A 27,460-nucleotide genomic window follows, 5' to 3' on the forward strand; every position below is an offset into this window, starting at 1 on the left:
GGTGCCTTAGAAATAGTGCCCCTCAGTAATAGTGCCCCCACATGAGCCCCTCAGTAATAGTGCCCCCACATGAGCCCCTCAGTAATAGTGATCCCACATGTGTGCCTTAGAAATAGTGCCCCTCAGTAATAGTGCCCTCACATGTGCCCCTCAGTAATAGTGATCCCACATGGGTGTCTTAGAAATAGTGCCCCTCAGTAATAGTGCCCCCACATGTGCCCCTCAGTAATAGTGATCCCACATGTGTGCCTTAGAAATAGTGCCCCTCAGTAATAGTGCCCTCACATGTGCCCCTCAGTAATAGTGCCCCCCCATGTGCCCCTCAGTAATAGTGCCCCCATGTTCCCCACAGTAATAGTGCCCCCACATGAGCCCCTCAGTAATAGTGCTCTAACATGTGTCCCTCAGTAATAGTTCCCACACATGTACCATCTAACGATAGTGCCCCCACATGAGCCCCTCAGTAATAGTGCTCTAACATGTGTCCCTCAGTAATAGTTCCCACACATGTACCATCTAACGATAGTGCCCTCACATGAGCCTCTAATAACTAGAACCCCAACATATGCTTCTCAGTAATAGTGACCCCCCATATCAGCCCCTCAGAAAAAGTGGTCCCACATGTGCTCCTCAGTAATACTATCTCCGCATGTGCACCTTAGTAATAGTGTCCTTGCATGTCTGAAGTGAGTGCGGGACAGTAGCAGCGTGGACCGATGCCGCAGAGGAACGAGAGAGGGGTGAGTATAACATTTATTTTTTCACTTGATCCCTAGTACAGGACTTGTCTACTCCCTACCTGGATGGTGGGACAGCCCTCAAAACCTGTGATTGTCCTACCAAATTCGGGATGGTTGGGAGACATGAATACAGAGGATCAGCAAGTGTACAAGGAGTTAAAACACTAAGAGTACAAAGATCCTCCTCCTATTCTCAAAGCGCAGATCTGCCCTTTCTGTAAGGCAACTAGCATCTGCAGGAGCCCTCCTCCAATGATCAAGCTGCATCAGGACACCCAGTATAGTCCTATAAACCCAGTTCTACCTAACCTCCCACAGTGAACCCAGGACCGTAGCTATGAGCGGAGTAGACAGGGCATGTGCTCTGGGCAGTGAGTTGCACAGAACAGTGGAGGGTCCCCCCATGTTGCATACCCCAGATCCTTCCCTGCAGTGGCAGTCGGTATTAGTGTATCTTGACGCCACCAGGAATTCCTGGTGGCGTCAAGATTGACAGGGGGGTCACGCTCCCTCAACGTGATTGGCTGCACATGTTGTTGGCCTGCAGGTCCTGCAAGGCCACTAAATGTAAACCCAAAAAGCATACAGTGGTCGCCAGCGCTATAGCCGCAAACACCCCGGAGCAAGTCGCTTACCGGCGGCGGCACATAAGCCGCCCTCAGAGTGGCCAAAAGTACGTGACACAGTCTTACCGGCAGCGGCCGTCACACTGCAGTGATGCGGCCGGCGGAAGGGACCTGACAGCCGGCGGCCGTGTGGGAGACAGCGGCGGACACAATGCACAGCTGATCGGGCGGCTGCGTAGCGCGCAGCCAAGAATTGCCGGCCACCATGGAGCACAGAGGCTGCAGCGTCTCCATACATTTGTCCCAGTGCTGCAACCTTAGCTGAGGGTTATTATCGTTCTTTGGGCCACAGTCTCACATGTAAATGCTGCCATGTTACACCGCTAACATGGGAGCGCTTACAGCTAATAATGTAAGGCAACAAAGTATTGTAAGCCTCAGGCTAAAGCTGCAGCGATGGGACAAATCAACCCGCACTGTGCTGCTACTGGTAGAACCTTTATGCCTTGAGCCTATCAGGAGCTGGGGGTGGGAGAGTGGCGTTCCTCCTGTCAAACCCCTAGCTTCCGGTGGCGTCAAGATACACTAATACCCAGGCAGTCTGGACTGGCGGTAAGTGCTCCCTGGGCCAGTCCCCCACAGATGTTTAGGGTCGCCCCAGTGTCTGTCCATTGGTGCAGCAACTTCTCATGAATAGAGCTCACACAGGAAGGCAGACCACAATTCGTCCACTTGCATCTGGTCCAGCGCTGCAGATAAAACTGAGAGAAGAAATTCTGGGCCACTGAAGATAGATGGAGGCGTCATGGTCTGCATGCAGCGCTGTCGTCCTGTGTGACCGCTGGTCATGACAAGTGACTGCACTGATTGATGTAGTTTGGAAGGTCAGAAGCTCTGGAAAGGGGGCCCTAAGGAGGCCCAATTACTTTATGTGGGAGCAGGAGCACATAGAGGACACATTGTAGAGGGGCCACTGAGGAGGCCCAATAATTGCATGGAGGCCACTGAGGGGGCCTAATTAGTTGGTGCTGGGGGGACACACAGAGGGTACACACATTGATTTTGTGTGGGAAAGGGACTGAATTACTTTGTGGGGAGGCACACAAGGGGTACAATCACCTTGGGAGGGTAAGTTGGGAATCTGTTACTGTATGGGGCCATAGGAGGTATTACTTGAGGGAGACAAAAAAGGGCACTGTCACTTTGACCAAGGAAAACTGACAATGCCAATAAAAGAATATGTCACCTGTGATCATTGGAGGTAACCACGCTATAATCACTATAACTTTGTGGAACTAGTATCTGACTACGGTGCTGTAAGTATCCACAATATATATAAAGACGAAAGCCCTCACTGACTCACTGACTGACTCGCCACTAATTCTCCAACTTCCCGATGTCGTAGAAACTTTAAATTTGGCACGGGCATTGATTATGTCAAAAATATGAAAAGTAAAGGAGTCCTAACGCACGTAATCTAATTCTCTTATTTCCCAGTGTCATAGAAACATGAAATTTGGTACGAGCATTGATTATGTCATAAATAAAAAAACCTAATGGGCCCCAACTCGAATATTCAATTCTAGCGCAAAAGAATTAGCGTTGAAATTTTACGCACGTAATCTAATTCTCTCACTTCCCAGTGTCATAGAAACTTGAAATTTGGCATGAGCATTGAATATGTCATAAATAGGAAAAGTTAATGGGTCCCAACTCCATTTTTCAATTTTGCAAAAGAATTAGCGTCCAAATTTTACGTACGGAATCTAATTCTCTCACTTCCTGATGTCATTTTATATAAAGGAAACGTCGCATGGTTGCCTCCACGTGGTGTTTCCTGGGTAAAATGGTGAACATATTTTTTTCGTGTGAATACCAGATAAACACCAGTACCAAATTAACTCGGGCGAAGCCGGGTATATCAGCCAATATATATATATATATTATAGTGGAAATCTTAGTACAGCATTAGATTACAAGTAGATACAGAAGCTCAGCTGACAGTATCACACATGAAAGGATTAGATACCTGGCTCAGCAGAAAGTATGATACATGATTGTTTGTTACAATGTATCAGTGCAGGTAAGATGTATTAGTTTGAAGTCTGGGAGAATTGTCTAGACCAGTGATTGCCTGGTGTGCCATGAGAACCCTCTAGGGGTGCCGCGACATCAAGGACGGATTGGTTGTACGGTCCACCGGTAAGAATCTCGGTTGGTCAGTCACATCCTGGAGTCACAACTGAGGCTGCTATAGGTATACCCCTAAAGTTTACGAGGGGGCCAGGTGAGGAGATAAAGTTAAAAAAACAAAACAGTCTACTCACTTCCTTCGCCTTTACCCTATGTGCTATGTGACTACCGAGGCCAATTGCGACCCTGCAAACCGGAAGAGGAAGGAGGGACCAGCGGAGGGGAGCAGCTTAGACAGAGGTGAGTATATTAGCATAAGGGGGACTGGGGGAGCACTACTGCTGATGGGGACATTATTACTGACAGGGCAACAAGGCAGAGCACTACTAATGATGGGTCAACAAGGTGGATCATTATTGCTCACAGGGGGAACAAAGGGCAGCATTTTTAATGACGGGGCAACAAGGGGGGCATTATTAATTATGGCAACAATATGACGGTGCATTTTTAATAATTATATAATAAGGGAGAAGCAGTAATCCTAATAGGAGCATAAAAGAGGGCACTACTACTCGGGGCACTATTACTACTGGGGACACCAAGAGGGTGTGCTATTCCTTCTAGCCCCACTCAGAGGGTGCGCTATTACTAGAGGGGCCACTGGAATTACAGAGGTAAAATTATTCTTCGTGATAAGATACACACATGGCCACGCCCCCTGACCACACCCCATTTTTGGTAGGGGTGTCCTGCTGTAAAAAATTTTTCACAGGGGTGCCCCAAGGCTGAAAAGGTTGTAAAACACTAGTCTAGACTGATGCATTTGTAACAAATCATGGGAAGTACTGTTTTTTCTGGTTATCAGCCTTGGGAAGAATATGCTTATTCACTGGCAGCAAGCAGAGATCTTTGAAATAGTGAGAAACTGACTTATAAAGTGTATTAGGAAGTTGCAGAACTTTTCATTTTAGCGTGATTTCTCCTTACTTACTGTATGTCTGACCCTATGTGGATACAGGTGACACACGTGATCACTGGCATACCCATCGCCATGCAGTTCCCAGCACCGGCTTACGTCCCTGACGAGGTGAGCGGCAGGTGCTGCACGGTGCGGAGCGGCTCAGACTTACCTGTCCATGGTTACTCTGCAGAATTAGCTCCACTAACTACAGTGATAAAAGACAATAAGCCTATAATTAATTCAATGAGTTGATGATTTGCGGGCAGCGTTCCAGGAGTCACACGTCATCCGCTGCTACCATGACTGTGTAACGTTATGTAAGTCATTCCTCCGCAGGTACAAGCATTCCTGGAAGGCAGAAAAGGCATTTAAAGGGCCACTCCAATCTTAATGAATCAAGGTTGGACAGCTGCTAATGAAGGGGTGGCAGGGGGCGTAATGGAAGTGTTGTTCCTAAGTGGTGGAAAGTCTAGCTACGACTTTGTGCCCACCCATCTGCCAAGGATCTCAGGTGTGGAGATAATAATATACATAGTAACATTAAAGGGGTTTCCCAGGCAGCGACGGCTGTCAGTGCCGGGATACATCGGGGTTAGAGCAGAAGATGCTGCTCCGACCCTGGTGTAGTGGCCGGTGCTTGTAATTGCAGGTTGAGTTCAATGAGAGCTGTGTCTGCAATAATGAGTGCGGGACGCTACAGAGGGGTCTGAGCAGCAGCTTCCTCTCTGATGGTGGGCGCTCCCTGGAAAACCCCTTTAATTATTACTAAGTACCTTTAGGCCTCATTCACACGGGCGACACGGGTGATATCGTCTCGCTGGTCTGAGCAATATATCTGCGGTTTCTCGCGGTGATACCACAATTCTGTAGCGCTACAAAGTCACATGACTTTGTAGCATCACATGCGAGGATGCCTTGTACATCGCTAGTTCCCCTGTAAGCTGAGAAGTGGATACAATTGTATCCAGTGCAGACAATGCTCTGTGAGCTCAACAGCCCCGAGTCCAGACTGATACATTGTAGCAAAGAGATCTGAAACAGAACCCTCTCTGCAGTAAACTATACACCCTGCGAAGTGTGGAGGGTGGACATACTTTTATGTACTTTCTGTGATGGGGGCACGGTGTGACCCCCGGCCGCCCTGACACCTTTGTCCCCACCATACAGTATAATAAGGGTATACATTGCACCCTCCGGCAGACTCTACATGATGTGAACTAATGTGATGCTCATCGCTGCCCTGGGGCCGGACAAAGAATGGTCTATTGGGGATGGGAGCCCACCAGTAACCTCCGAGGGGTGATAATCCTGCCGTGTTAGCAGCTGCTGCCTGCGACAGGGGGAAGGGAGAGGACAGATGGAGCTTAACTTGTGGGGAACCGATTTCCCAGCCCTGTTGCGGCGTGTGCGCGCCCTGCGCCTGCGGCCCGCTAGACGGAATTCACCTGCTGACCCACTGCAACGTGTCATGTGTGATACTGCTCAGTCATGTATCTAATCCTCTCAGACATGTATCGAATCCTCTCGTATATGAACTGGGCTTTGTATCTAAGCCTATAATGTGTGATATTGTGTTGAGCGGTGTATCTAATCCCATCCTGTGTGGTACTGTCTGCTGAGCCGTATATCTAATCCTATCTTGTGTGATACAGTCTGCTGAGCTGTGTATCTAATCCCATCATGTGTGATACTGCGTGTTTCAGCTGTGTATCTAATCCCATCATGTGTGATACTTTGTGTTTTAGCTGTGTATCTAATCCTATAATGTGTGATACAGTCAGTTGTATCTAATCCTATCATGTGTGATACTGTCTGCTGCCCTATGTGATACTCTGTAGAATGGCTAAACATTTCATGTGTGGTAGCATCCATTGTATCCAAGTCTTTCACGCGTGATACAGTCAATTGTATCTAATCCTACCATGTATGATACTGTGGCGGTGCTCTGGTGTATCTAAGCTTTGTTTTACACCGGCTAGATCTCCATGCTCACAGCACAAAACAGACAGGAGACATTGCCTAACATTTCCCTGCTAATAACTAACCAAGGGGCCCCATAGTAAAATAGGGGCCCCACCTTATTGGGACATGATAGGCTTATGATTACTTGGTCTCCAGTATTTTTTTCTTCATTTCCCTTCTTTCACAGTTCGGACGGGTCCATTTAATTTCTGGGCACCCTACCAGCTGCTGCACCCGTTACCCTGGCAGTACTCTATGCCAACACTTCTACCTCCTCCAAAGACACGACTACAAGACCCTGAAAGCTTCTATATACCTGCACCAGGATGAGAGGGGGCTGCAGGTAAAGACACTGTAAACTACAGATGGCGCTGTCCTAATTCTGCCAGTCCTGGGTGGCATCACGTCTGTCCATGGAAATGCAGGAGTGTAGTTTGTGTCCAGGAGCTTGTGATGCAAACATGCAGGTTTGACGATGCCCCGTGTGGTACCTTCTACTAGTGGCCTACCATAATGCATAGTATACTGTCACAGGGCCATCGGGGTAGGGGGCGCAGGACTAACTGGCCTCACCCCCCTATCCCAGCTGCTGTACCCACACTATTCTGCTCTCCCCAACCACCAGTATCAGGAACATAGCTATAGGGGGTGCAGGGGATGCAGTGGCTACCAGGCCCTGGAGCCTTGGGGCCCAAAGACCCTCCATCACCAGTATTATAAACTGCACGTGGTAGGTACGGGGCCCTGTTACAGATTTTGCATTGGGGGCCCAAGACATTTTATTATGCCTCTGTCTCTCTACAAACTCACACAGTCACACAGACACCGCCTGGAGCGCTTTGTGCATCACCCAACTACTTCCCCTCCTGCTGTCAGAGTACAGTGTGCAGAAGGGGAAGGATTCAGGTGGTGCACACAGCGCTCCGGACGGCATCCATGTGACTGTGTGGGTTTGTCTGAAGATTCTAACCGGCGGTTAGGCAAGTGAAACGGGCCCAGAGCCACCACTACTAAATGGGGGGCACAAAGGAGGACAACTATACTAAATATGGGCCACAAAGGGAGGCACAGTTAGTAAGCAGGGCCACTATTAGTAATTGGGGGCTACAAAGAGAGACACTGTTACTAAGCAGGGACCACAAAGGGGAACACTAGGAAACTTGCACTTACATGGAAGTGTAAAGTGATTATTTTTTAGCCCATAGGGCGGCGGTTCCCAATCTTCTCTCTCCACCCTTGTTTCTCTTTTTCACTCCCCTTTCTCTCTCCTTTCTCTTTCCTTCTTTCTCTCTCCTCTCTCCTTCTCCCTTTGTCCTTTCCTTCTCTCCCCGTCTTCTCCTTTTTCTCTCTCTTTCTCTATCCTCTCTCTCCTTTTTTCTTTCTCTCTCTCCTTTCTTTCTCTCTCCTTTCTCTTTCCTTCTTTCTCTCTCCTCTCTCCTTCTCCCTTTGTCCTTTTCTTCTCTCCCCGTCTTCCCCCTTTTCTCTCTCTTTCTCTATCCTTTCTCTCCTTTTTTTTCTCTCTCCTTCTTCCTCTCTCTCCCTCTCTTTCTCTCTCCTTCTCCCTCTGTCCTTTTCTTCTCTCCCCTTCTTCCCCCTTTTCTCTCTTTTTTTAAAATCTTTTCTCTCCTTTTCTCTCTCTTTCTCTCCTCTCTCCTTCTTTCTCTCCTTCTCCCTCTGTCCTCTTCTTCTCTCCTTCTTTCCCTTTTTTCTCTCCTTCCCGCGGCCCCCCTAGGAGCTTCTCTCAGCACACTAGGGTGCCACAGCGCACCTGGTTGAGAATCACTACATTAGGCAATAATGGGTGATTATTAAACAAAATCACCCAAAAATAGGACACGCAGCAATTTTTTTGATCTCACAAAATCGGTGCAAGCGGAGAATCGCTCATGTAAATTAACCCATTGAGATCCAAATTGCAATCAGAACTCATGTGGGAAAATCATTCATGAAGGGGCTTGTCACATGGACATTTCTGCGTCACCATGTGACCCACGAGGGACCCTTCACACAGGGCAGAATATACCTTCCCAGAATTCTGCACCAAAATCTGCACTAATTGACAAAACCGGCGTCTGCGCTGCGTCCTGCGGACAATTCCGTCCCTTAGTCGGGTCTTTTGGATCCATTACCTCGTGCCGCCACCACTCACCATCTCACAATATTTATTTCTAGTGCCTGAAACAAAAGGGATTAGCGCGCGGCGATCCACCATAACCTGCGCTGCGGCGCCGCCTCTCTCTGCGCTCCCTCCGATCCCCCCGTGGCCTCGGTAATCTCTTAATGATTTCATTATTGTTAAACCAGTTTCATCTCGCAGCTCAGAGAGCGGTAACGCGGCTCCCAGGAGATGAATTACAACAGTTGCTGGTAATGTCTCCATGAGAAAGAACAGCGCAGGAAAGCCAAGCAAATAAGTACAAGAGAGCAACCCTACAGGCCGCAGAGAACGGAGCCAGGCGCCGGCCCGCTGTACGACCGCTGCCTCCAGACTCCAGCAGGACCGCAGCCGTGATGCATTTAGGGGGTCAATAAAAACGTTTTCATAGGGGATCCGTAGATCTGACGTCTCTAAGGGTTTGTCCACGTGGGCCAAAAACGCATTAAATTTCATAGCGGTTTTAGTTTCTTGCAAAGTGGATGGGATTTGGTGAAAAGTCGTTTACACATTGCAGATTTTTTGCCCCACGGAAAATGTGGTAAGCTGCAGAAAGAGCAGCGGAATCGCTCCATCACCGCAGCGTGCGGTAGATTGACTTGTACACACGCGGGTTTTACAGTGCGGTTTGGAGAATCCACACTACTTTGTTAGGAGGCAGTGGAATCAAGTATTGGCCAATGAAATTAAAGACAGAGCAGAAAACGGAAAATACGCCATTTAGGACTAGTATTTGCAGGAGCCTCTCTGCATAAAGCTGCGGAATGGCGCGGTACAGCGGGATGCTGAAGAATGGGGGTCAGCTTATCATGGAAGTAAGCGTAAATAAAAATGCAGTATAAAATATGCACAAAAAACGTGTTAAACTGCACGACCGCCTCTAGCTTGGGTACAAGATGTGATACGGGCGGGTATGGAGGCTCTAGTACCCTGTTGTACTGCCTCTATCTTGGATACAAGATGTGATACGGGCGGGTATGGAGGCTCTAGTACCCTGTTGTACTGCCCCTAGCTTGGATACAAGATGTGATACAGGCGGGCATGGAGGCTCTAGTACCCTGTTGTACCACCTCTAGCTTGGATACAAGATGTGATACGGATGCGCATGGAGGCTCTAGTACCCTGTTGTACCACCTCTAGCTTGGATACAAGATGTGATACGGGGGGCACGGAGGCTTTAGTACCCTGTTGTACCACCTCTAGCTTGGATACAAGATGTGATACGGGTGGGCATGGAGGCTCTAGTACCCTGTACCACCTCTAGCTTGGATACAAGATACACTTTCATCTAATCCCCACAACTCTAATCATTTGTATATCTGCCTGAGATGGAACTCCAGGACGAGTTTTGCACCAAAACAACAACTTCTTCTGGAGCCGGAGTGTTTTTGACGGAGAATGGTATTTGTATGGAGAGAAAAAAAAGATGTGCATTATTTCTGCCTCTTTTAGCCTGGATTTTTCTATACTTTTTTGGAGCACTTTTTGGCTATTTAAAGGGGTTGTCTGGCAGTGAAGAACTAATGGTCTATCAGCAGGATAGGCCTTCGGTAATAGATCGGCAGAATTCCACCACCTGGGGCCACCGCCAATTAGTTATTTGCTGGGTCAGTTTGCTCCTGTATTGAGCTGATTTCTGCAGGAAGCAGACAGCTCCATTATCACTGCAGTGCCCAGGCTTGGTATTACAGGCCAAGCTCCCATTCACATCAGTTCAAGCTGGGTCTGTAGTCAGAACAGAGATGTCTGCTTCCTGCATAATCAGTTAGTGTACAAGTACACAGGCCAAGCAAACAGCTGATTGGCAGAAGCCCTGGCGATGGATCCCCAGACCCCCATCAGTCTTCTATCCATGAGCTCTCCTTCTGATAGGCCATCAATAGGTTACAGCTGCACAACCCCTTTAATTCCTACCTGTTTCCGATGCCCTCTTATTTATCACGTTGGGATGTTTATTGTTTTGGCACTTTCTGCTTTGACATCAATATATTTATTTATGACTCGTCTGTCACTGTTGTGTCCCTCTTTGTATACAGTGTATCATCCGTTGTGCTCCTGATATATGATGTGGACTCATATATTGAGATATGCCTGTAGTGACTGATTATCTTATTTTGATTATTGGTCTGCAATTTATTGTCTTTTAAGTGTTTTTAACCATTTTTGCACAAAAAACGTAATTTTGGCTTTAACTTTTCTCTGTTTGGATGTGATTTTTTTTTCTTGTGGTTTTAGTGTTATTCTTCACATCCTTTCGCACCCTTTTTCTGTATTCTGCGGCCTCCGAGGTGTAAGTATAACTTCAGTTTATTTCTTTAACCCTTTGATGCTATGGCATAAGTTTACATCCTAAGCGGCGGGGACTTGCTGCAACAGGACATAAACTCAAATGCTGAGCCTATCCTACTTGCACCGGGAGCCGGCAGTGACTGATAGCTGGCCTATCACTGCAACAGTCGTGAGAATACCGATCCCTGCTTGTATCCCCTTACATACCGCGATCAATATTGATTGTGGGAGCACGCTGCTTCTGTAAAGTCATCGGCTTGCTGTGATATCATTGCAGTGGGTCAGTGGGTTGCATGGCAACTGGATGCCATTTCCTGGCACCCGAGTCTACCATGGCATATGATCGCTAGCAATAGCGATAATGTATTGCAGCATATACATAAAATTGCAGGTTCAAGTCCCCTACAGTGCCATAACAAATTGTGGAAAAAAAATAAAAATCGTAAAAGAAAAAAAAGCTATAAAAAATAGTGGCTAAAAAAAACTTTTTGCCCACTTTCTTCTCTTTAAAAATTAAAGTAATTATTAGGAAATTACAGTAGCAGTGTTTCTGGTGGGGCAACGTGCCACTTACCACACAGCTCTGCTACACGTGTGTCACACACAGCACTAACAGCTCTGCTACATGCACGTGTAACACACACACCACACACAGCTCTGCTACATGGACGTGTGACACACCACACACAGCTGTGCTACATGCGTGTCACATATACCACACACAGTATTTCCCTGGAAACCCCATTTAAGGGGTTATTATAGGCAGTGCTATTGAACTGGGGTTGTCCGGTAACTGAACAACCCCTTTAATGCTCCCAGCTGTGAAATCAGCAACCACTGGATTATCAAGTTATAATGTACTTATCCCTAAAAAAGACCAAAGGGCTATAAATCTAATGGAGAAGACATCCATAGGCAACAGTATAACAGGTGACTACCCTGCTCTGCACTGCAGCACGGAGGCGGAGAGTAGTCACCCTCTCCCTGCAGCGTCTGTTGCTAGGCAGACAACGGCATAAATATGGGGGCTTAAAAGTATATTTTTTTTAGAAAACTATTAAGGATGTTTTCTTTTTTTTAAATTTTAGATACAAATGGTCAGAAAATGAATTTTCCCTTTAAGATCAGCTAGAAATTGACCCAACTCTGTGGAGCTCGGAGTCAGGAACATTGGATGTAACTTGGAGGCTTGTTGGTACATCTGTGCTGATTCTGCTGCTTTCTGCGACTGCTGACAGCTGCTTCGCGCCTTTAATCAGGTTAAGTGTGTTTATATAACAGGGTTACAGAATGCGCTGCCGTTACCTGCATGGAGGAAGCGGCTCCCAGCCTCCTCCTGTAATAGAGATTCCGCAGGGACAAAAACTGCAGCAAAGTTTTTTTTAGTTCTCTTTAGAAGTTGCAAAACTTTTAGAAAATGTTAAACTTTTTTTTGCCAGCCTTAGGTTAAAAGGGCACCATTTTTTTTTGGCACCCCCCCCCCTAAATAAGAAAAAGTGATATCCATCACACTGATAGGCAGTCTGCCTGACTACTGTTTGTACAGAAAGCAGCAAAGTAGCAGCACAGCCACACAGAACAGTTAAGAGAATAAAATACAGCAACAGAGCCAAGCTCAGTACATCATTACGGCACCAGAGCCAAGTTCAGAGAAAAATACAGCACACATCAACACAATACCAGAAACAAGCTCATAACATGAATACAGCACCAAACCAAGCAGAGTGCAGACACAATGCCAGTAGCAACTTCAGTACATAAATAAATACAGTAACAGAACCAAGCTCATAACATAAATACAGCATCAGAACCTAGCTTATGGGCTCCTGCACACAGGCAGATTTGATTTGCAGAATCTGGGGCTGGCGGCTGCCCCTGGAGATTACAGAAAATACCGCCCATAGCCTCCTATAGAGAAGCACATGAGCAGAAATCAACTGCGATTTCCACTTGCGGCTGGAAAATCGCAGCACGCTCCATCTCTATGCGGTTTCCGCTTGTATGGCTTCCATTGAAGTCAATGGAAGCCATCCGTCCCGCGGTCCTTCCGCAATCATCATTGATGACAGGATGCAGGATCTGCGTCATTGCCTAGCGATGGCGCAGCATTATCTGTACTGCGCATGCGCGCCGGAGCTTCTGCAGCACAGATAAAGAAGAATCCGGACAGGTAAGCGGGGTCACTGGCCAGGCACAGGGCCAGTTTCTGCTACGGGATTCTGCATGCCAGATCCGACCCTGACATGTGCAGGAGGCCAATAACAGAGATATAGCACCAGAACAAAGCTCAGTACGTAAATACAGTAACAGAAACAAGCTGATAACATAAATACAGCACCAGAACCAAACTCAGTACATTGATACAATATCAGAACTAAGCTCATATTATAAATACATTCAGCTCAGGGAATAAATATTGTACTAGAACCACATCTAGTACATAAATACAGCACCAGAACCAAGCTCAGTACATAAATACTATTTCTGAACTTTGCTCATAACATAAATACAGTACTAAAAGAACTAATTGAATGATTACAGTACCAGAACCAAGCTCAAAACATGCAGCACAAACTAACCTCAGTACATAGATGCAATACCAGAACCGAGCTTGAAACATAAGTATGGCACCAGAAACAAGCTCAGTGCATAAATACAGCCCTACATCCGAGCCATTGTGTTATTGGGGAAACAAACAGGCTGATTGTGGCACCTTGGAGGAACAAACAGCACCAGGAGAAGGATGATTTATGTAGTTCTACAAGAGGCTGCTACATGGAGAAAGAAGATCATCTGGCTGAGTGGACCCAAGGAGGGAGGTCGCCCCTGGCTACATTTGCCTGATGCCCCGTCACCTACAAGCTGGTGGTTCGTGCCATGTGCAATCACACAGATAGCACATAGCTAAGGCTGACCATGAATGCAGAAAGAATAGCCTCCCCCAGACTCTAACCAGCTCTAGACCACCAGGACTATTAGTTATTAACACACATCCACCCTACAGCATTGCATAACTTGAAGCTCCTGGGCCCCAGTGCAAAACCTGTAACAGGGCCCCCAACTATAATGCTTTATTCATAGTACTGGGCTCCCTATATAGAGAGGAGAGGGCTTATGGGCCCCCTAAGGCTCCTGGGCCCGGGTGCAACCGCATCCCCTGCATCCCCTATAGTTACACCCCTGCTGCTAGCCCCTTTAGCACCAGACCATCGCAGATATTATCGGTAAGCCATTTAGTCCCACTTTGTGGGTTCTTCATAGTGTCTCCATAGGCTGATTGCTGCTCAAGCAGGAGTTCTACAGTCCGCATTGCTCCAGTACAGCCTGCTGTCCACCAGGTGGGGGCAGGGCTCACCCTGGGGGCCCATGACGTTCTACTTCTGCACTGTAATGACCCAGCTTTGTGTCATCTGGATGTCATCAGGACACGACTACTTATGGGTGTAAACAAGATTCACTGAGAGCAAGCAGAGATTGTGAAAACATAAAGCCTGCTGTGCCTGCAGTTGTGGAGAGTCCGATGGTCCGGCAGCTGTTAGAGGCGCCGGACCGGCAGGAGAACTGTCACTCTGCAGCAGGACTCCTCTCACCGGGGGTGTGTGCGCAGCAGCCAATCACTGCACAGGGGCGGGGCTTACAGTCACACCCCTCTGACCTCTGCTGCACAAGAATGTCCCTGCTGGGGGCGACGATCAGCTAATACAGAGCAGCCGCAGGTCACGTGGTGCTGAGCTGTGTATCCAATCCCATCATGTGTGATACTGCCTGCTGTGCAATGCATCTAATCCCCTCATGTGCGATACTGTCTGCTGAGCTGTGTATCTAATCCCATCATGTGTGGTACTGCCTGCTGAGCCGTGTATCTAATCCCATCATGTGCGATACAGTCTGCTGAGCCATACATCTAATCCTATCATGTGTGATACTGTCTGCTGAGCCGTGTATCCAATCCCATCATGTGTGGTACTGCCTGCTGAGCTGTGTATCTAATCCCATCATGTGTGATACTGCCTGCTGAGCAATGCATCTAATCCCATCATGTGTGGTACTGCCTGCTGAGCCGTGTATCTAATCCCATCATGTGAGATACTGTCTGCTGAGCTGTGTATCTAATCCCATCATGTGTGATACTGCCTGCTGAGCAATGCATCTAATCCCATCATATGTGATACTTTCTGCTGAGCCGTGTATCTAATCCCATCATATGTGATACTTTCTGATGAGCCGTGTATCTAATCCCATCATATGTGATACTGCCTGCTGAGCCGTGTATCTAATCCCATCATGTGCGATACTGTCTGCTGAGCTGTGTATCTAATTCCATCATGTGAGATACTGTCTGCTGAGACGTGTATCTAATCCCATCATGTGCGATACTGCCTGCTGAGCCGTGTATCTAATCCCATCATGTGTGATACAGTCTGCTGAGCTGTGTATCCAATCCCATCATGTGTGGTACTGCCTGCTGAGCAATGCATCTAATCCCATCATGTGCGATACTGTCTGCTGAGACGTGTATCTAATCCCATCATGTGAGATACTGTCTGCTGAGACGTGTATCTAATCCCATCATGTGCGATACTGTCTGCTGAGGTGTGTATCTAATCCCATCATGTGCTCATACTGTCTGCTGAGACGTGTATCTAATCCCATCATGTGCGATACTGTCTGCTGAGACGTGTATCTAATCCCATCATGTGCGATACTGTCTGCTGAGACGTGTATCTAATCCCATCATGTGCGATACTGTCTGCTGAGCTGTGTATCTAATCCCATCATGTGCGATACTGTCTGCTGAGCTGTGTATCTAATCCCATCATGTGCGATACTGTCTGCTGAGACGTGTATCTAATCCCATCATGTGCGATACTGTCTGCTGAGACGTGTATCTAATCCCATCATGTGCGATACTGTCTGCTGAGACGTGTATCTAATCCCATCATGTGTGATACAGTCTGCTGAGCAATGCATCTAATCCCATCATGTGCGATACTGTCTGCTGAGCTGTGTATCTAATCCCATCATGTGTGGTACTGTCTGCTGAGCCATACATCTAATCCTATCATGTGTGATACTGCCTGCTGAGCCGTGTATCTAATCCCATCATGTGCGATACAGTCTGCTGAGCCATACATCTAATCCTATCATGTGTGATACTGTCTGCTGAGCCGTGTATCTGATCCCATCATATGTGATACTATCTGCTGAGCCGTGTATCTAATCCCATCATGTGTGATACTGTCTGCTGAACAATTGTATCTAATCTCATCATATGTGATACTGTCTGCTGAGCTGTGTATCTAATCCCATCATGTGTGGTACTGTCTGCTGAGCCATACATCTAATCCTATCCTGTGTGATACTGTCTGCTGAGCCGTGTATCTAATCCCATCATGTGTGATACTATCTCCTGAGCTGTGTATCTGATCCAATCCTGGGTGATACTATCTGCTGAGCCAGGGGCGTAACTACAGAGGATGCAGGGGATGCGGTTGTACCCGGGCCCAGGAGCCTTAGGGGGCCCATTAGGCCTCTCTTCTCCATATAGGGAGCCCAGTACTATGACTAAAGCATTATAGTTGGGGGCCCTGTTACAGGTTTTTCATCGGGGCCCAGAAGCTTCAAGTTACGCCTCTGTGCTGAGCTGTGTATCTAATCCCATCATATGTGATACTGTCTGCTGAGCTGTGTATCTAATCCCATCATATGTGATACTGTATGCTGAGCTGCGTATCTAATCCCATCATGTGTGATACTGTCTGCTGAGCCGTGTATCTAATCCCATAATGTGCGATACTGTCTGCTGAGACGTGTATCTAATCCCATCATGTGAGATACTGTCTGCTGAGACGTGTATCTAATCCCATCATGTGCGATACTGTCTGCTGAGGTGTGTATCTAATCCCATCATGTGCTCATACTGTCTGCTGAGACGTGTATCTAATCCCATCATGTGCGATACTGTCTGCTGAGCTGTGTATCTAATCCCATCATGTGCGATACTGTCTGCTGAGACGTGTATCTAATCCCATCATGTGCGATACTGTCTGCTGAGACGTGTATCTAATCCCATCATGTGCGATACTGTCTGCTGAGCTGTGTATCTAATCCCATCATGTGCGATACTGTCTGCTGAGCTGTGTATCTAATCCCATCATGTGCGATACTGTCTGCTGAGACGTGTATCTAATCCCATCATGTGCGATACTGTCTGCTGAGACGTGTATCTAATCCCATCATGTGCGATACTGTCTGCTGAGACGTGTATCTAATCCCATCATGTGTGATACAGTCTGCTGAGCAATGCATCTAATCCCATCATGTGCGATACTGTCTGCTGAGCTGTGTATCTAATCCCATCATGTGTGGTACTGTCTGCTGAGCCATACATCTAATCCTATCATGTGTGATACTGCCTGCTGAGCCGTGTATCTAATCCCATCATGTGCGATACAGTCTGCTGAGCCATACATCTAATCCTATCATGTGTGATACTGTCTGCTGAGCCGTGTATCTGATCCCATCATATGTGATACTATCTGCTGAGCCGTGTATCTAATCCCATCATGTGTGATACTGTCTGCTGAACAATTGTATCTAATCTCATCATATGTGATACTGTCTGCTGAGCTGTGTATCTAATCCCATCATGTGTGGTACTGTCTGCTGAGCCATACATCTAATCCTATCCTGTGTGATACTGTCTGCTGAGCCGTGTATCTAATCCCATCATGTGTGATACTATCTCCTGAGCTGTGTATCTGATCCAATCCTGGGTGATACTATCTGCTGAGCCAGGGGCGTAACTACAGAGGATGCAGGGGATGCGGTTGTACCCGGGCCCAGGAGCCTTAGGGGGCCCATTAGGCCTCTCTTCTCCATATAGGGAGCCCAGTACTATGAATAAAGCATTATAGTTGGGGGCCCTGTTACAGGTTTTTCATCGGGGCCCAGAAGCTTCAAGTTACGCCTCTGTGCTGAGCTGTGTATCTAATCCCATCATATGTGATACTGTCTGCTGAGCTGTGTATCTAATCCCATCATATGTGATACTGTATGCTGAGCTGCGTATCTAATCCCATCATGTGTGATACTGTCTGCTGAGCCGTGTATCTAATCCCATAATGTGCGATACTGTCTGCTGAGCCGTGTATCTAATCCCATCATATGTGATACTGTCTGCTGAGCCGTGTATCTAATCCCATAATGTGTGATACTGTCTGCTGAGCTGTGTATCTAATCCCATCATATGTGATACTGCCTTCTGAGCTGTGTATCTATAAGAGGCTCTCGGAGGCTCCTTGTGTGTAGTGGCCTCTTCTTCCGCTTGTGTAGAGCTTGTTGGCCGCTAGACGCCTCTACGACGCAGAGAAGAGATTTCACCCCGCTACCAGAGTATACAGATTCTAGACTGGATCCCAGACCAGAGCCCTGTATACAGACCGCAGACCTGTTTACCCGGACCTGAATCCACACGTATACAGATCTTATATTAGACCCCCCATATACAGACCCCTTATCAGAACCCTGCATGCAGACCCCAGACCCAATCCCCCCTCAATGCAGATCCTAGACTACAATCCCACTGTTTACGGACCTCAAACCAGAGCCCTATATATAGACACCGTCAGCAATCTCCTATAAGCAGACCGCAAACCAGAACTCCCCTATATAGAGATCCTAGACTAGACTCTCTCTATACACAGATCCGAACCCCCTATATTCAACCTCCAGACCAGACCCCCCTGCACAGAACAGACCACCCTGTTTATAGATCATAGACCAGACCTTCTCCTCTCTCCAATGCCGAGGCCAATATCCTGATACCCCTTAGCATCGGCATGTTGTCCATGGTGGTGTGCAGGAGCAGAGGACAGTGCAGGAACGGGGCGAGCGGAGTACGCAGGTCACCAGGGGGGGTCTTCTGGACATTCTTGTGGATCTGGCAAGTATGTAATCATAGGTCAGCTATCGACCCAACATTTATGACCACATTTGTAGGCGCTCTCAAGGGCGTAACGATAGAGGGTGCAGGGGATGCGGTTGCACCCGAGTCCAGGAGCCTTAGGGGGCCCATAAGGCCTCTCTTCCCCATATAGGGAGCCCAGTACTATGAATAAAGCATTATAGTTGGGGGCCCTGTTACAGGTTCTGCATTGGGGCCCAGGAGCTTCAAGTTATGTCTCTGTGCAGCATGGTTTAGGTATGGGTACGGGAACAGATACAGGTAGGGGGGGGGGGGGCAGCTCACGTTTTGCATCAGGGCCCCTGAGCCTTTAGTTACGCCCCTGGGCGCTCTCATTCGGGTTTGTTGTGGATAAGGAAAGGGTTAAACGGTGGGAGTTTTAGCCGAGGCTGATGGACGTGAGCCGCAGCGGAGAAGTAATTTGTTGGGAGATGTTTTGGCTATTAAGTGGCGTCTCTGAGTGCGAGTGACGAGAAGGTAAACAGACAAGAGGGGAACGAGGCCGCGGAGCACTTCACATCGAAAATATACCTTGGCACACGCCTTTCCAGAAGACGGACGGGGCGAATGGAAATCCTTCAGAGCGGGCGGACCAGAAAAATATTATTAATGGGGAGAGAATTGGAGGCATTGTGGGCCCGGGGGACGGCGGCGCTCATGAAGCTAATGAAGAATTAGGATCTGGAAGCGTGCCTCTTGAGATACGGCACCGGCCTTCACCATGTGACACGCACACCGCTCGGATCGCGGCTGGAAACCATTCGCAGAAACACACAGGCTGAAGTTTTAAAGGGACATTCCAGGCTGAAGGGGCTTTTTCAGAACATTTTAGGGAATTGCAAAAATAATCGCACCCTTCGGTCTGGGTGTGCGAAGTTACAGTAGAGAGTAACCTCATTGATACCAGGTGTCCCGCAGCTTTACCAGAACGCTCTGGGCTGACGCCGCTTTAAGAAGATTTGAGGGAATTGAACAAATAATAACACATTTTCGTGTGGTGATCGCAGAATGGCGTCAGTGCGACCAGCGCTGCGCTTGTATGACGTCGAGTCAATCAGAGATCGGAGACTCTTCTTAGAGTGTTTTAGGGGGATGCAGAAGTAATAGCACCCTTACACCGGGGCGATAGGACACTTGCAGCAGGAATGTCATCAGCACCGGCTCAGTTTTTGGTTGCAGCCGCGTATAACATGTATGTTGTGTTGTACTTTGCCCCGCACCATTCGGGCACCGTGTGGGTTGGTACTGAAATGGTGATCCGCTGTACCCGGTGGTGCCGCCATGCCTTTCTGTTAGAAGTGGAGTCAAAACAGGTTCTTTGAAGCCAAAATGCTGGTGAAGGTATTGGCAAGTGACACTAGCGCACTGTACCAGTATGTTGGCGTTCTGAGATGGTGAAAGCTGGTGTTTTGGGTGCCAGAGAGAGGAATGCGAGAGGTACCTGTTTCCAGAACTGTTAGGGCCACACATTGATGAACCGTAGCCTTGTGCACCTTAGGGTTACCCCCTGGCTGATAGCCAATGGCTGGGCTGGTAATGACGTTCCAAGACTGGAGCCGCTATTTATTTTTTACCTATGGGCACCTTCAGCCAGGCGGCAACCATGGCCGTAAGCATTTTATTCACTGAAGCATGTTTGGCCGCTGTGGCTGCTGTACGCAGGACCCTGCTACCTCGCCCCGCATTGGCACTGCATACCGTACGCACAAGAACACTGATGTGTATAGCAGCCAGGACGGCCGGACCAGACCGGCTTCAGTGAGTAAACTACTTGCTGCCATGGTTGTTGTTTAAGGGGGCACACTATTGCCATTGGGCCCAGTAACGAGGCATTAATACCAAGGGCACCACTAACAAGGGCTTACTATTACTTTTGGGGCCACTAACAAGGATGTGCTATTACTATTGGGGAGTGGGCTCAGGAGCCGAGTCTGTTCCATCCTGAAGTGTGTATGGAGCGGGCTCAGGAGCCGAGTCTGCTCCATCCTGAAGTGTGTATGGAGCGGGCTCAGGAGCCGAGTCTGCTCCATCCTGAAGTGTGTATGGAGCGGGCTCAGGAGCCGAGTCTGCTCCATCCTGAAGTGTGTATGGAGTGGGCTCAGGAGCCGAGTCTGTTCCATCCTGAAGTGTGTATGGAGCGGGCTCAGGAGCCGAGTCTGCTCCATCCTGAAGTGTGTATGGAGTGGGCTCAGGAGCCGAGTCTGCTCCATCCTGAAGTGTGTATGGAGCGGGCTCAGGAGCCGAGTCTGCTCCATCCTGAAGTGTGTATGGAGCGGGCTCAGGAGCCGAGTCTGCTCCATCCTGAAGTGTGTATGGAGCGGGCTCAGGAGCCGAGTCTGTTCCATCCTGAAGTGTGTATGGAGTGGGCTCAGGAGCCGAGTCTGCTCCATCCTGAAGTGTGTATGGAGCGGGCTCAGGAGCCGAGTCTGCTCCATCCTGAAGTATATATGGAGTGGGCTCAGGAGCCGAGTCTGCTCCATCCTGAAGTGTGTATGGAGCGGGCTCAGGAGCCGAGTCTGCTCCATCCTGAAGTGTGTATGGAGCGGGCTCAGGAGCCGAGTCTGCTCCATCCTGAAGTGTGTATGGAGCGGGCTCAGGAGCCGAGTCTGTTCCATCCTGAAGTGTGTATGGAGTGGGCTCAGGAGCCGAGTCTGTTCCATCCTGAAGTGTGTATGGAGCGGGCTCAGGAGCCGAGTCTGCTCCATCCTGAAGTGTGTATGGAGCGGGCTCAGGAGCCGAGTCTGCTCCATCCTGAAGTGTGTATGGAGCGGGCTCAGGAGCCGAGTCTGCTCCATCCTGAAGTGTGTATGGAGTGGGCTCAGGAGCCGAGTCTGCTCCATCCTGAAGTGTGTATGGAGTGGGCTCAGGAGCCGAGTCTGCTCCATCCTGAAGTGTGTATGGAGCGGGCTCAGGAGCCGAGTCTGCTCCATCCTGAAGTGTGTAGGGAGCGGGCTCAGGAGCCGAGTCTGCTCCATCCTGAAGTGTGTATGGAGCGGGCTCAGGAGCCGAGTCTGCTCCATCCTGAAGTATATATGGAGTGGGCTCAGGAGCCGAGTCTGCTCCATCCTGAAGTGTGTATGGAGCGGGCTCAGGAGCCGAGTCTGCTCCATCCTGAAGTGTGTATGGAGCGGGCTCAGGAGCCGAGTCTGTTCCATCCTGAAGTGTGTATGGAGTGGGCTCAGGAGCCGAGTCTGCTCCATCCTGAAGTGCGTATGGAGTGGACTCAGGAGCCAAGTCTGTTCCATCCTGAAGTGTGTATGGAGCGGGCTCAGGAGCCGAGTCTGCTCCATCCTGAAGTGTGTATGGAGCGGGCTCAGGAGCCGAGTCTGCTCCATCCTGAAGTGTGTATGGAGCGGGCTCGGGAGCCGAGTCTGCTCCATCCTGAAGTGTGTATGGAGCGGGCTTGGGGGCCGAGTCTGCTCCATCCTGAAGTGTGTATGGAGCGGGCTCAGGAGCCGAGTCTGCTCCATCCTGAAGTGTGTATGGAGCGGGCTCAGGAGCCGAGTCTGTTCCATCCTGAAGTGTGTATGGAGCGGGCTCAGGAGCCGAGTCTGCTCCATCCTGAAGTGTGTATGGAGCGGGCTCAGGAGCCGAGTCTGCTCCATCCTGAAGTGTGTATGGAGCGGGCTCAGGAGCCGAGTCTGCTCCATACTCGGTGGCTATTAGCTGTTTATCATAGCTGATAGTCGCCAGTAACTGCCATGATCAGAGTTAGCTAAAAGCTAACCGCACATCTAAACAGTCAGCAGGAATAAGGGGGGAAACCCATCCCGCACCCCATCAACACCCCCCCTCCCCGCAACATGATGGAAGAATGCTGATGTGCTAGCATAGTAGCTCGGAGCTTACTGAAGGCTCCCAGAGCTGCCATGCATAGATACCTATCAAGGCAACTTCAAAAATCACTATATACTGCAATAATGAAGTGTTGCAGTATATGGTACAAGCAATCAAATGATCGCAAGTTCTAAGTTCTAGTCCGCTGTGAGAACTAAAAAAAAGTGTAAAAAAAAAAGACTTAATCAGGTTCTTTATCCAGTTAAAAAAAATATTAAACTTCAACTTCCCTATTTTTCTGCATACAGTGCATGAAATGGTACCATTAAAATATACAAAGTGTCCTGCAGAAAACAAGCCTCATACGGCCGTGTCAATGGAAAAATTAAGAAAGTTACAGTGCTTGGAAGGCGGAAAAGACAATTAAATAATGATAAATCTTTGGTCCTTAAGCAGTTCAGGCTGACTGGCCATCACAACTCCACTCCTCATCGCAACCTTAAAGGGCCAGTAACCAACAATTCAAACAAAGGAAGCAAACGGTAATGGAGTAGCACTCTTATTACATGTGTACAAAAAGTTACGTAGAGTGTGTGATGTTGAGAGTTGTAGTTTGCATGAGTCAGGTCGAGTGAAGGGAGCCTGCATGGAGGGATAGTTGTTTTGTGTAGGAGATTGTATAAGTTGGGTTTCCCAGTCTGCACCTCCATCATGTGTCACCAGCAACCATGGAGTTTAATGCCATCACCTATTGTAAACTGCTGCGGTCTATGATCAAATCTATCATCTACTGGAACACTACATTACAGTGTCACAAGTGTAACCCCAGCTTTAGACATAACCCTGGCTTGGATACTGTATCCCTGTGCCTTTAGAACTGTTTTGCAACATTGTAGCAATATAAGAGTAAACATAGTGTTGGCTGCTTGCCAGCTCCTGTTGGCTGGTGACTACTTCCTTCATACATCTCTGATGCCTCCAGGACAGAACAGAGTGCTAACATGTAAATATATAATCCTGTTTTTCTACAAGATGACAAATGACAAGACAAGAACACTTTGCTAATATATTTTGGATAGATTGATGGATGTAAACAACACTTTACATCTGTGGGTGGAGCTCCACTCCAAGTGACTGTATATTACACTAACTTTCCAGGATCCGCAGTAATGGGGCCATTAATGGTGCAGATTCAAGTAATGAACTACAGAAACTCGCAGGCCTGTTCCTTTCTTGGCTCCTAACAGAGAGAATATAAACCACACCGGCCATAAATAAAGCAGCCAATTAAGATCACCTCTACCTACAGCTTTATTAGGGCTCCCACAATACCCTGAACTGCCCCCCCCAACCACGCATAATAATCCCATTAATCAAGTAAAGTTAGGCTGGTGAGCTGCGCTTGGCCAAGCGTGACTAAAGTGCATAGAAATACTGTAGATGAAAGCAGCTGCTGCTCTAGTTCAGCTGAACCGCAGAATGTACAGTAAGAGCTGCAACTCCTTCTTCATTTGCCATAATGTACAAAATTATCTGAAAAGGTGCACTCATTAGTCTGCATAAAAAGTCACGTCACTGTGCACACATAACATTACTGATCCTGAGTAACATCCTGTATTATATACTTCAGAGCTGCACTCACTATTCTGCTGGTGGAGTCACTGTGTACATACATTACTTATCCTGTACTGATCCTGAGTAACATCCTGTATTATACTCCAGAGCTGCACTCACTATTCTGCTGGAGGAGTCACTGTGTGCATACATTACTTATCCTGTACTGATCCTGAGTAACATCCTGTATTATACTCCAGAGCTGCACTCACTATTCTGCTGGTGGAGTCACTATGTACATACATTACTTATCCTGTACTGATTCTGAGTTACATCCTATATTATACTCCAGAGCTGCACTCACTATTCTGCTGGTGGAGTCACTGTGTACATACATTACTTATCCTGTACTTATCCTGAGTTACATCCTGTATTATACTCCAGAGCTGCACTCACTATTCTGCTGGTGGAGTCACTGTGTACATACATTACTTATCCTGTACTGATCCTGAGTTACATCCTGTATTATACTCCAGAGCTGCACTCACTCTTCTGCTGGTGGAGTCACTGTGTACATACATTACTTATCCTGTACTGATCCTGAGTTACATCCTGTATTATACTCCAGAGCTGCACTCACCATTCTGCTGGTGGAGTCACTGTGTACATACATTACTTATCCTGTACTGATCCTGACTTACATCATGTATTATACCCCAGAGCTGCACTCACTATTCTGCTGGTGGAGTCACTGTGTACATACATTACTTATCCTGTACTGATCCTGAGTTACATCCTCTATTATACCCCAGAGCTGCACTCACTATTCTGCTGGTGGAGTCACTGTGTACATACATTACTTATCCTGTACTGATTCTGAGTTACATCCTGTATTATACTCCAGAGCTGCACTCCTAATACAGTCAGCAAATGTGTTTAGACAAGCCCCTAACCGTTTGGCTGAGCTCCTATAATATAGGACATGTATGGGACCATCTTGGACACCAACTTCCACAGTGTACAAGTTTACATGATCTAGAGGCTCAGTTACAGCAAATATGGAGCGATATGCTGCAGGATACCATACAGAACCTGTATGACTCCATGCCCACCCCTATCACAGCTTGTATCCAAGCTAGAAGTGGTACAACAGGGTACTAGAGCCTCCATGTCCGTCTGTATCACATCTTGTATCCCATCTAGAGCCGGTATAACAGGGTACTAGAACCTCCATGCCCGCCTGTATCACATCTTGTATCCACGCTATAGGCGGTACAACAGGGTAATAGAGCTCTGCATCACTCTCCCTACCTGGAAGACCTGTAGCACTATTCATCCTGAACCTGAATAAAATGCAAGAACTACTGTGAGGACTGACACACAAGCAACACAGGAAGAGACAAGGAATCTGGAGGTAGATAACATTTCAGTCTGACATCGTATTAGATCAGTTCGGTGGTAATGGGAGCGCCGGGGATGATCCGTGTTTTTGTGCCCCCCACCCCCATCATGGGGCATTTACCCCCCCCGTCATAGTTTTTATTAATGCGCCATGTGACTACGATGTCAGTAAGCCCGCTGAGTTGGGCGCAGGTTTCCGTGCAGCTCGCGGGCCGCGTTCATCGGCTTCTGCGGGCCTGAGAATTGTTACATAAGATGAGATAATGCAGAGCGGCTTACAGTATGTCTTACACAACCCGGCAGGCGGGCCCGCACTCATCACAACACAGGGAGGGGCGAGGTGGGGGCCGCACGCTCTGCTCCTTAACCCCTCCGCTCCACCGCTGCTGACGCTCTCACAGCTTCCCATCTCATCACTGTGGGAATTCACGGGTCACTAGTGTGCAAATCCAGCTGCCGCCCGTCACCGCCAAGGGACAGCGCACCGCCAAGTAGTGCGCCAATATAGAATTCCAGTATTACGTACCCTGACTCTTACGATAACCGTAGCACCAGTGCAGGGGGAGGATACGACTGAGTGCGGCGAACACTGGCACCAAGAGAACCCGGGCCACCGGACCAAAGACCCATGCCCAGAGTGCCAGCGCCGCCGCTGGTATGTGGTGTATTTAATACGACGCACCCTGCTTGATGACTATGCCAGGCATAACTCGGCGCCGCTGTTCAGTGCTGGAAGCTCTTTTTGGACAATAAGCGTGAAAAGAGAAAGCCGCGCCCCTCTTCTGCCAGCTTAATTCGCCGCCGCTAATCAATGCCAAAAAGTGGAAGCTATTTTGGGAAAATAAGCGTGCGAATGGAAAGCCACACCTCTTCTCTGCCAGCAAAGTTCACTGCCGCTGCTTAGTGCCAAAAAGTGGAAGTTCTTTTCGAAAATAAGCGTGCGGATAAACCCCCGCCCAGCGCAGTGTGGCACCGTTGTATGGCACCAAAAAGTGGAAGCTCTTGTTGGAAAGTAACCATGCAAACAGAGAGCCCCGCCGGCAGAGCTCGCCACCGCCGTACAGCGCCAAAGAGTGGAGGCTCTATTTGGAAAATAAGCGTGCAAATAGAAAGCCACACCCCTTTTCCATCATAAACAGCCTGATGAATATGGCATTCAGCCTGAACGCAAAATTGGCGCAAATTCCATTTATACGTAAGCCGCAATGCATCGGATCTGGACGAATATAGTGGAAGATTTTTTACAAATTTGCACCCTGCGTCAAAAATGAGGACCCCTTCCGCCTATATTATCCCGGGGAGAGAGGCATTTCGTGATCGTCCGGACGCGGCGTGAGCGTGTTTTGCACAGCTGTCCGGCCGTTTGTATCGGAGCCATGGATTGCCACGTTTCGTTGCAGAAAAAGAAAACACAGAACGTCCCGGAGAGATAAAAAACATGACAAAGACAATACAGCTGTGCAGACTGTGAGAAATAAGGCCGGCTCCACTGCCAAAACTCCAGAGTGTGGTCCAGGAGGGCGAAACGCAGGATGGACGGCGCCCCTAGTGGACACATTTATACTTCAGCTACAAGACAGCAGGAATTGTTATATTTGGAAGGAACTAAATAGTTTTCTTTATATTTGTAAACAACACAAATTCAGCTAAAAGCTTATAAAAAAGCAGAAACGCCAAGGGGGCACTCAGGAGGGCACTGCCAGTGAGGGCATTCTGGATGGTACTATTGAGGGGAGCACACTGGATGGTTCTTTTAAGAAGGGCATTCTGGATGATACTATAGAGGGGAGGGCATTCCAGATGGTAGTACTGATTGTGGGAGCACGCTGCGTGGCATTGGTAATGAGAGCATTCTGGGTGGCACTGCTAATGAGAGCATTCTGGGTGGCACTGCTAATGAGAGCATTCTGGATGGCACTGCTAATGAGGGCATTCTGGATGGAACTATTGATGGGA

General features: G+C 48.2%; 1 protein-coding gene across 1 annotated transcript in view; it reads right to left on the reverse strand.

Moving 5' to 3' along the window:
- Positions 1 to 27,460, reverse strand: part of NCOA1 (nuclear receptor coactivator 1) — a 559,390-nt gene that overhangs the window by 232,029 nt on the left and 299,901 nt on the right. The gene's annotated exons all lie outside the window — the stretch shown is intronic.

The sequence above is a fragment of the Eleutherodactylus coqui genome, chromosome 1, assembly GCF_035609145.1.
Source record: "Eleutherodactylus coqui strain aEleCoq1 chromosome 1, aEleCoq1.hap1, whole genome shotgun sequence".
Classification (NCBI taxonomy): Eukaryota; Metazoa; Chordata; class Amphibia; order Anura; family Eleutherodactylidae; genus Eleutherodactylus; species Eleutherodactylus coqui.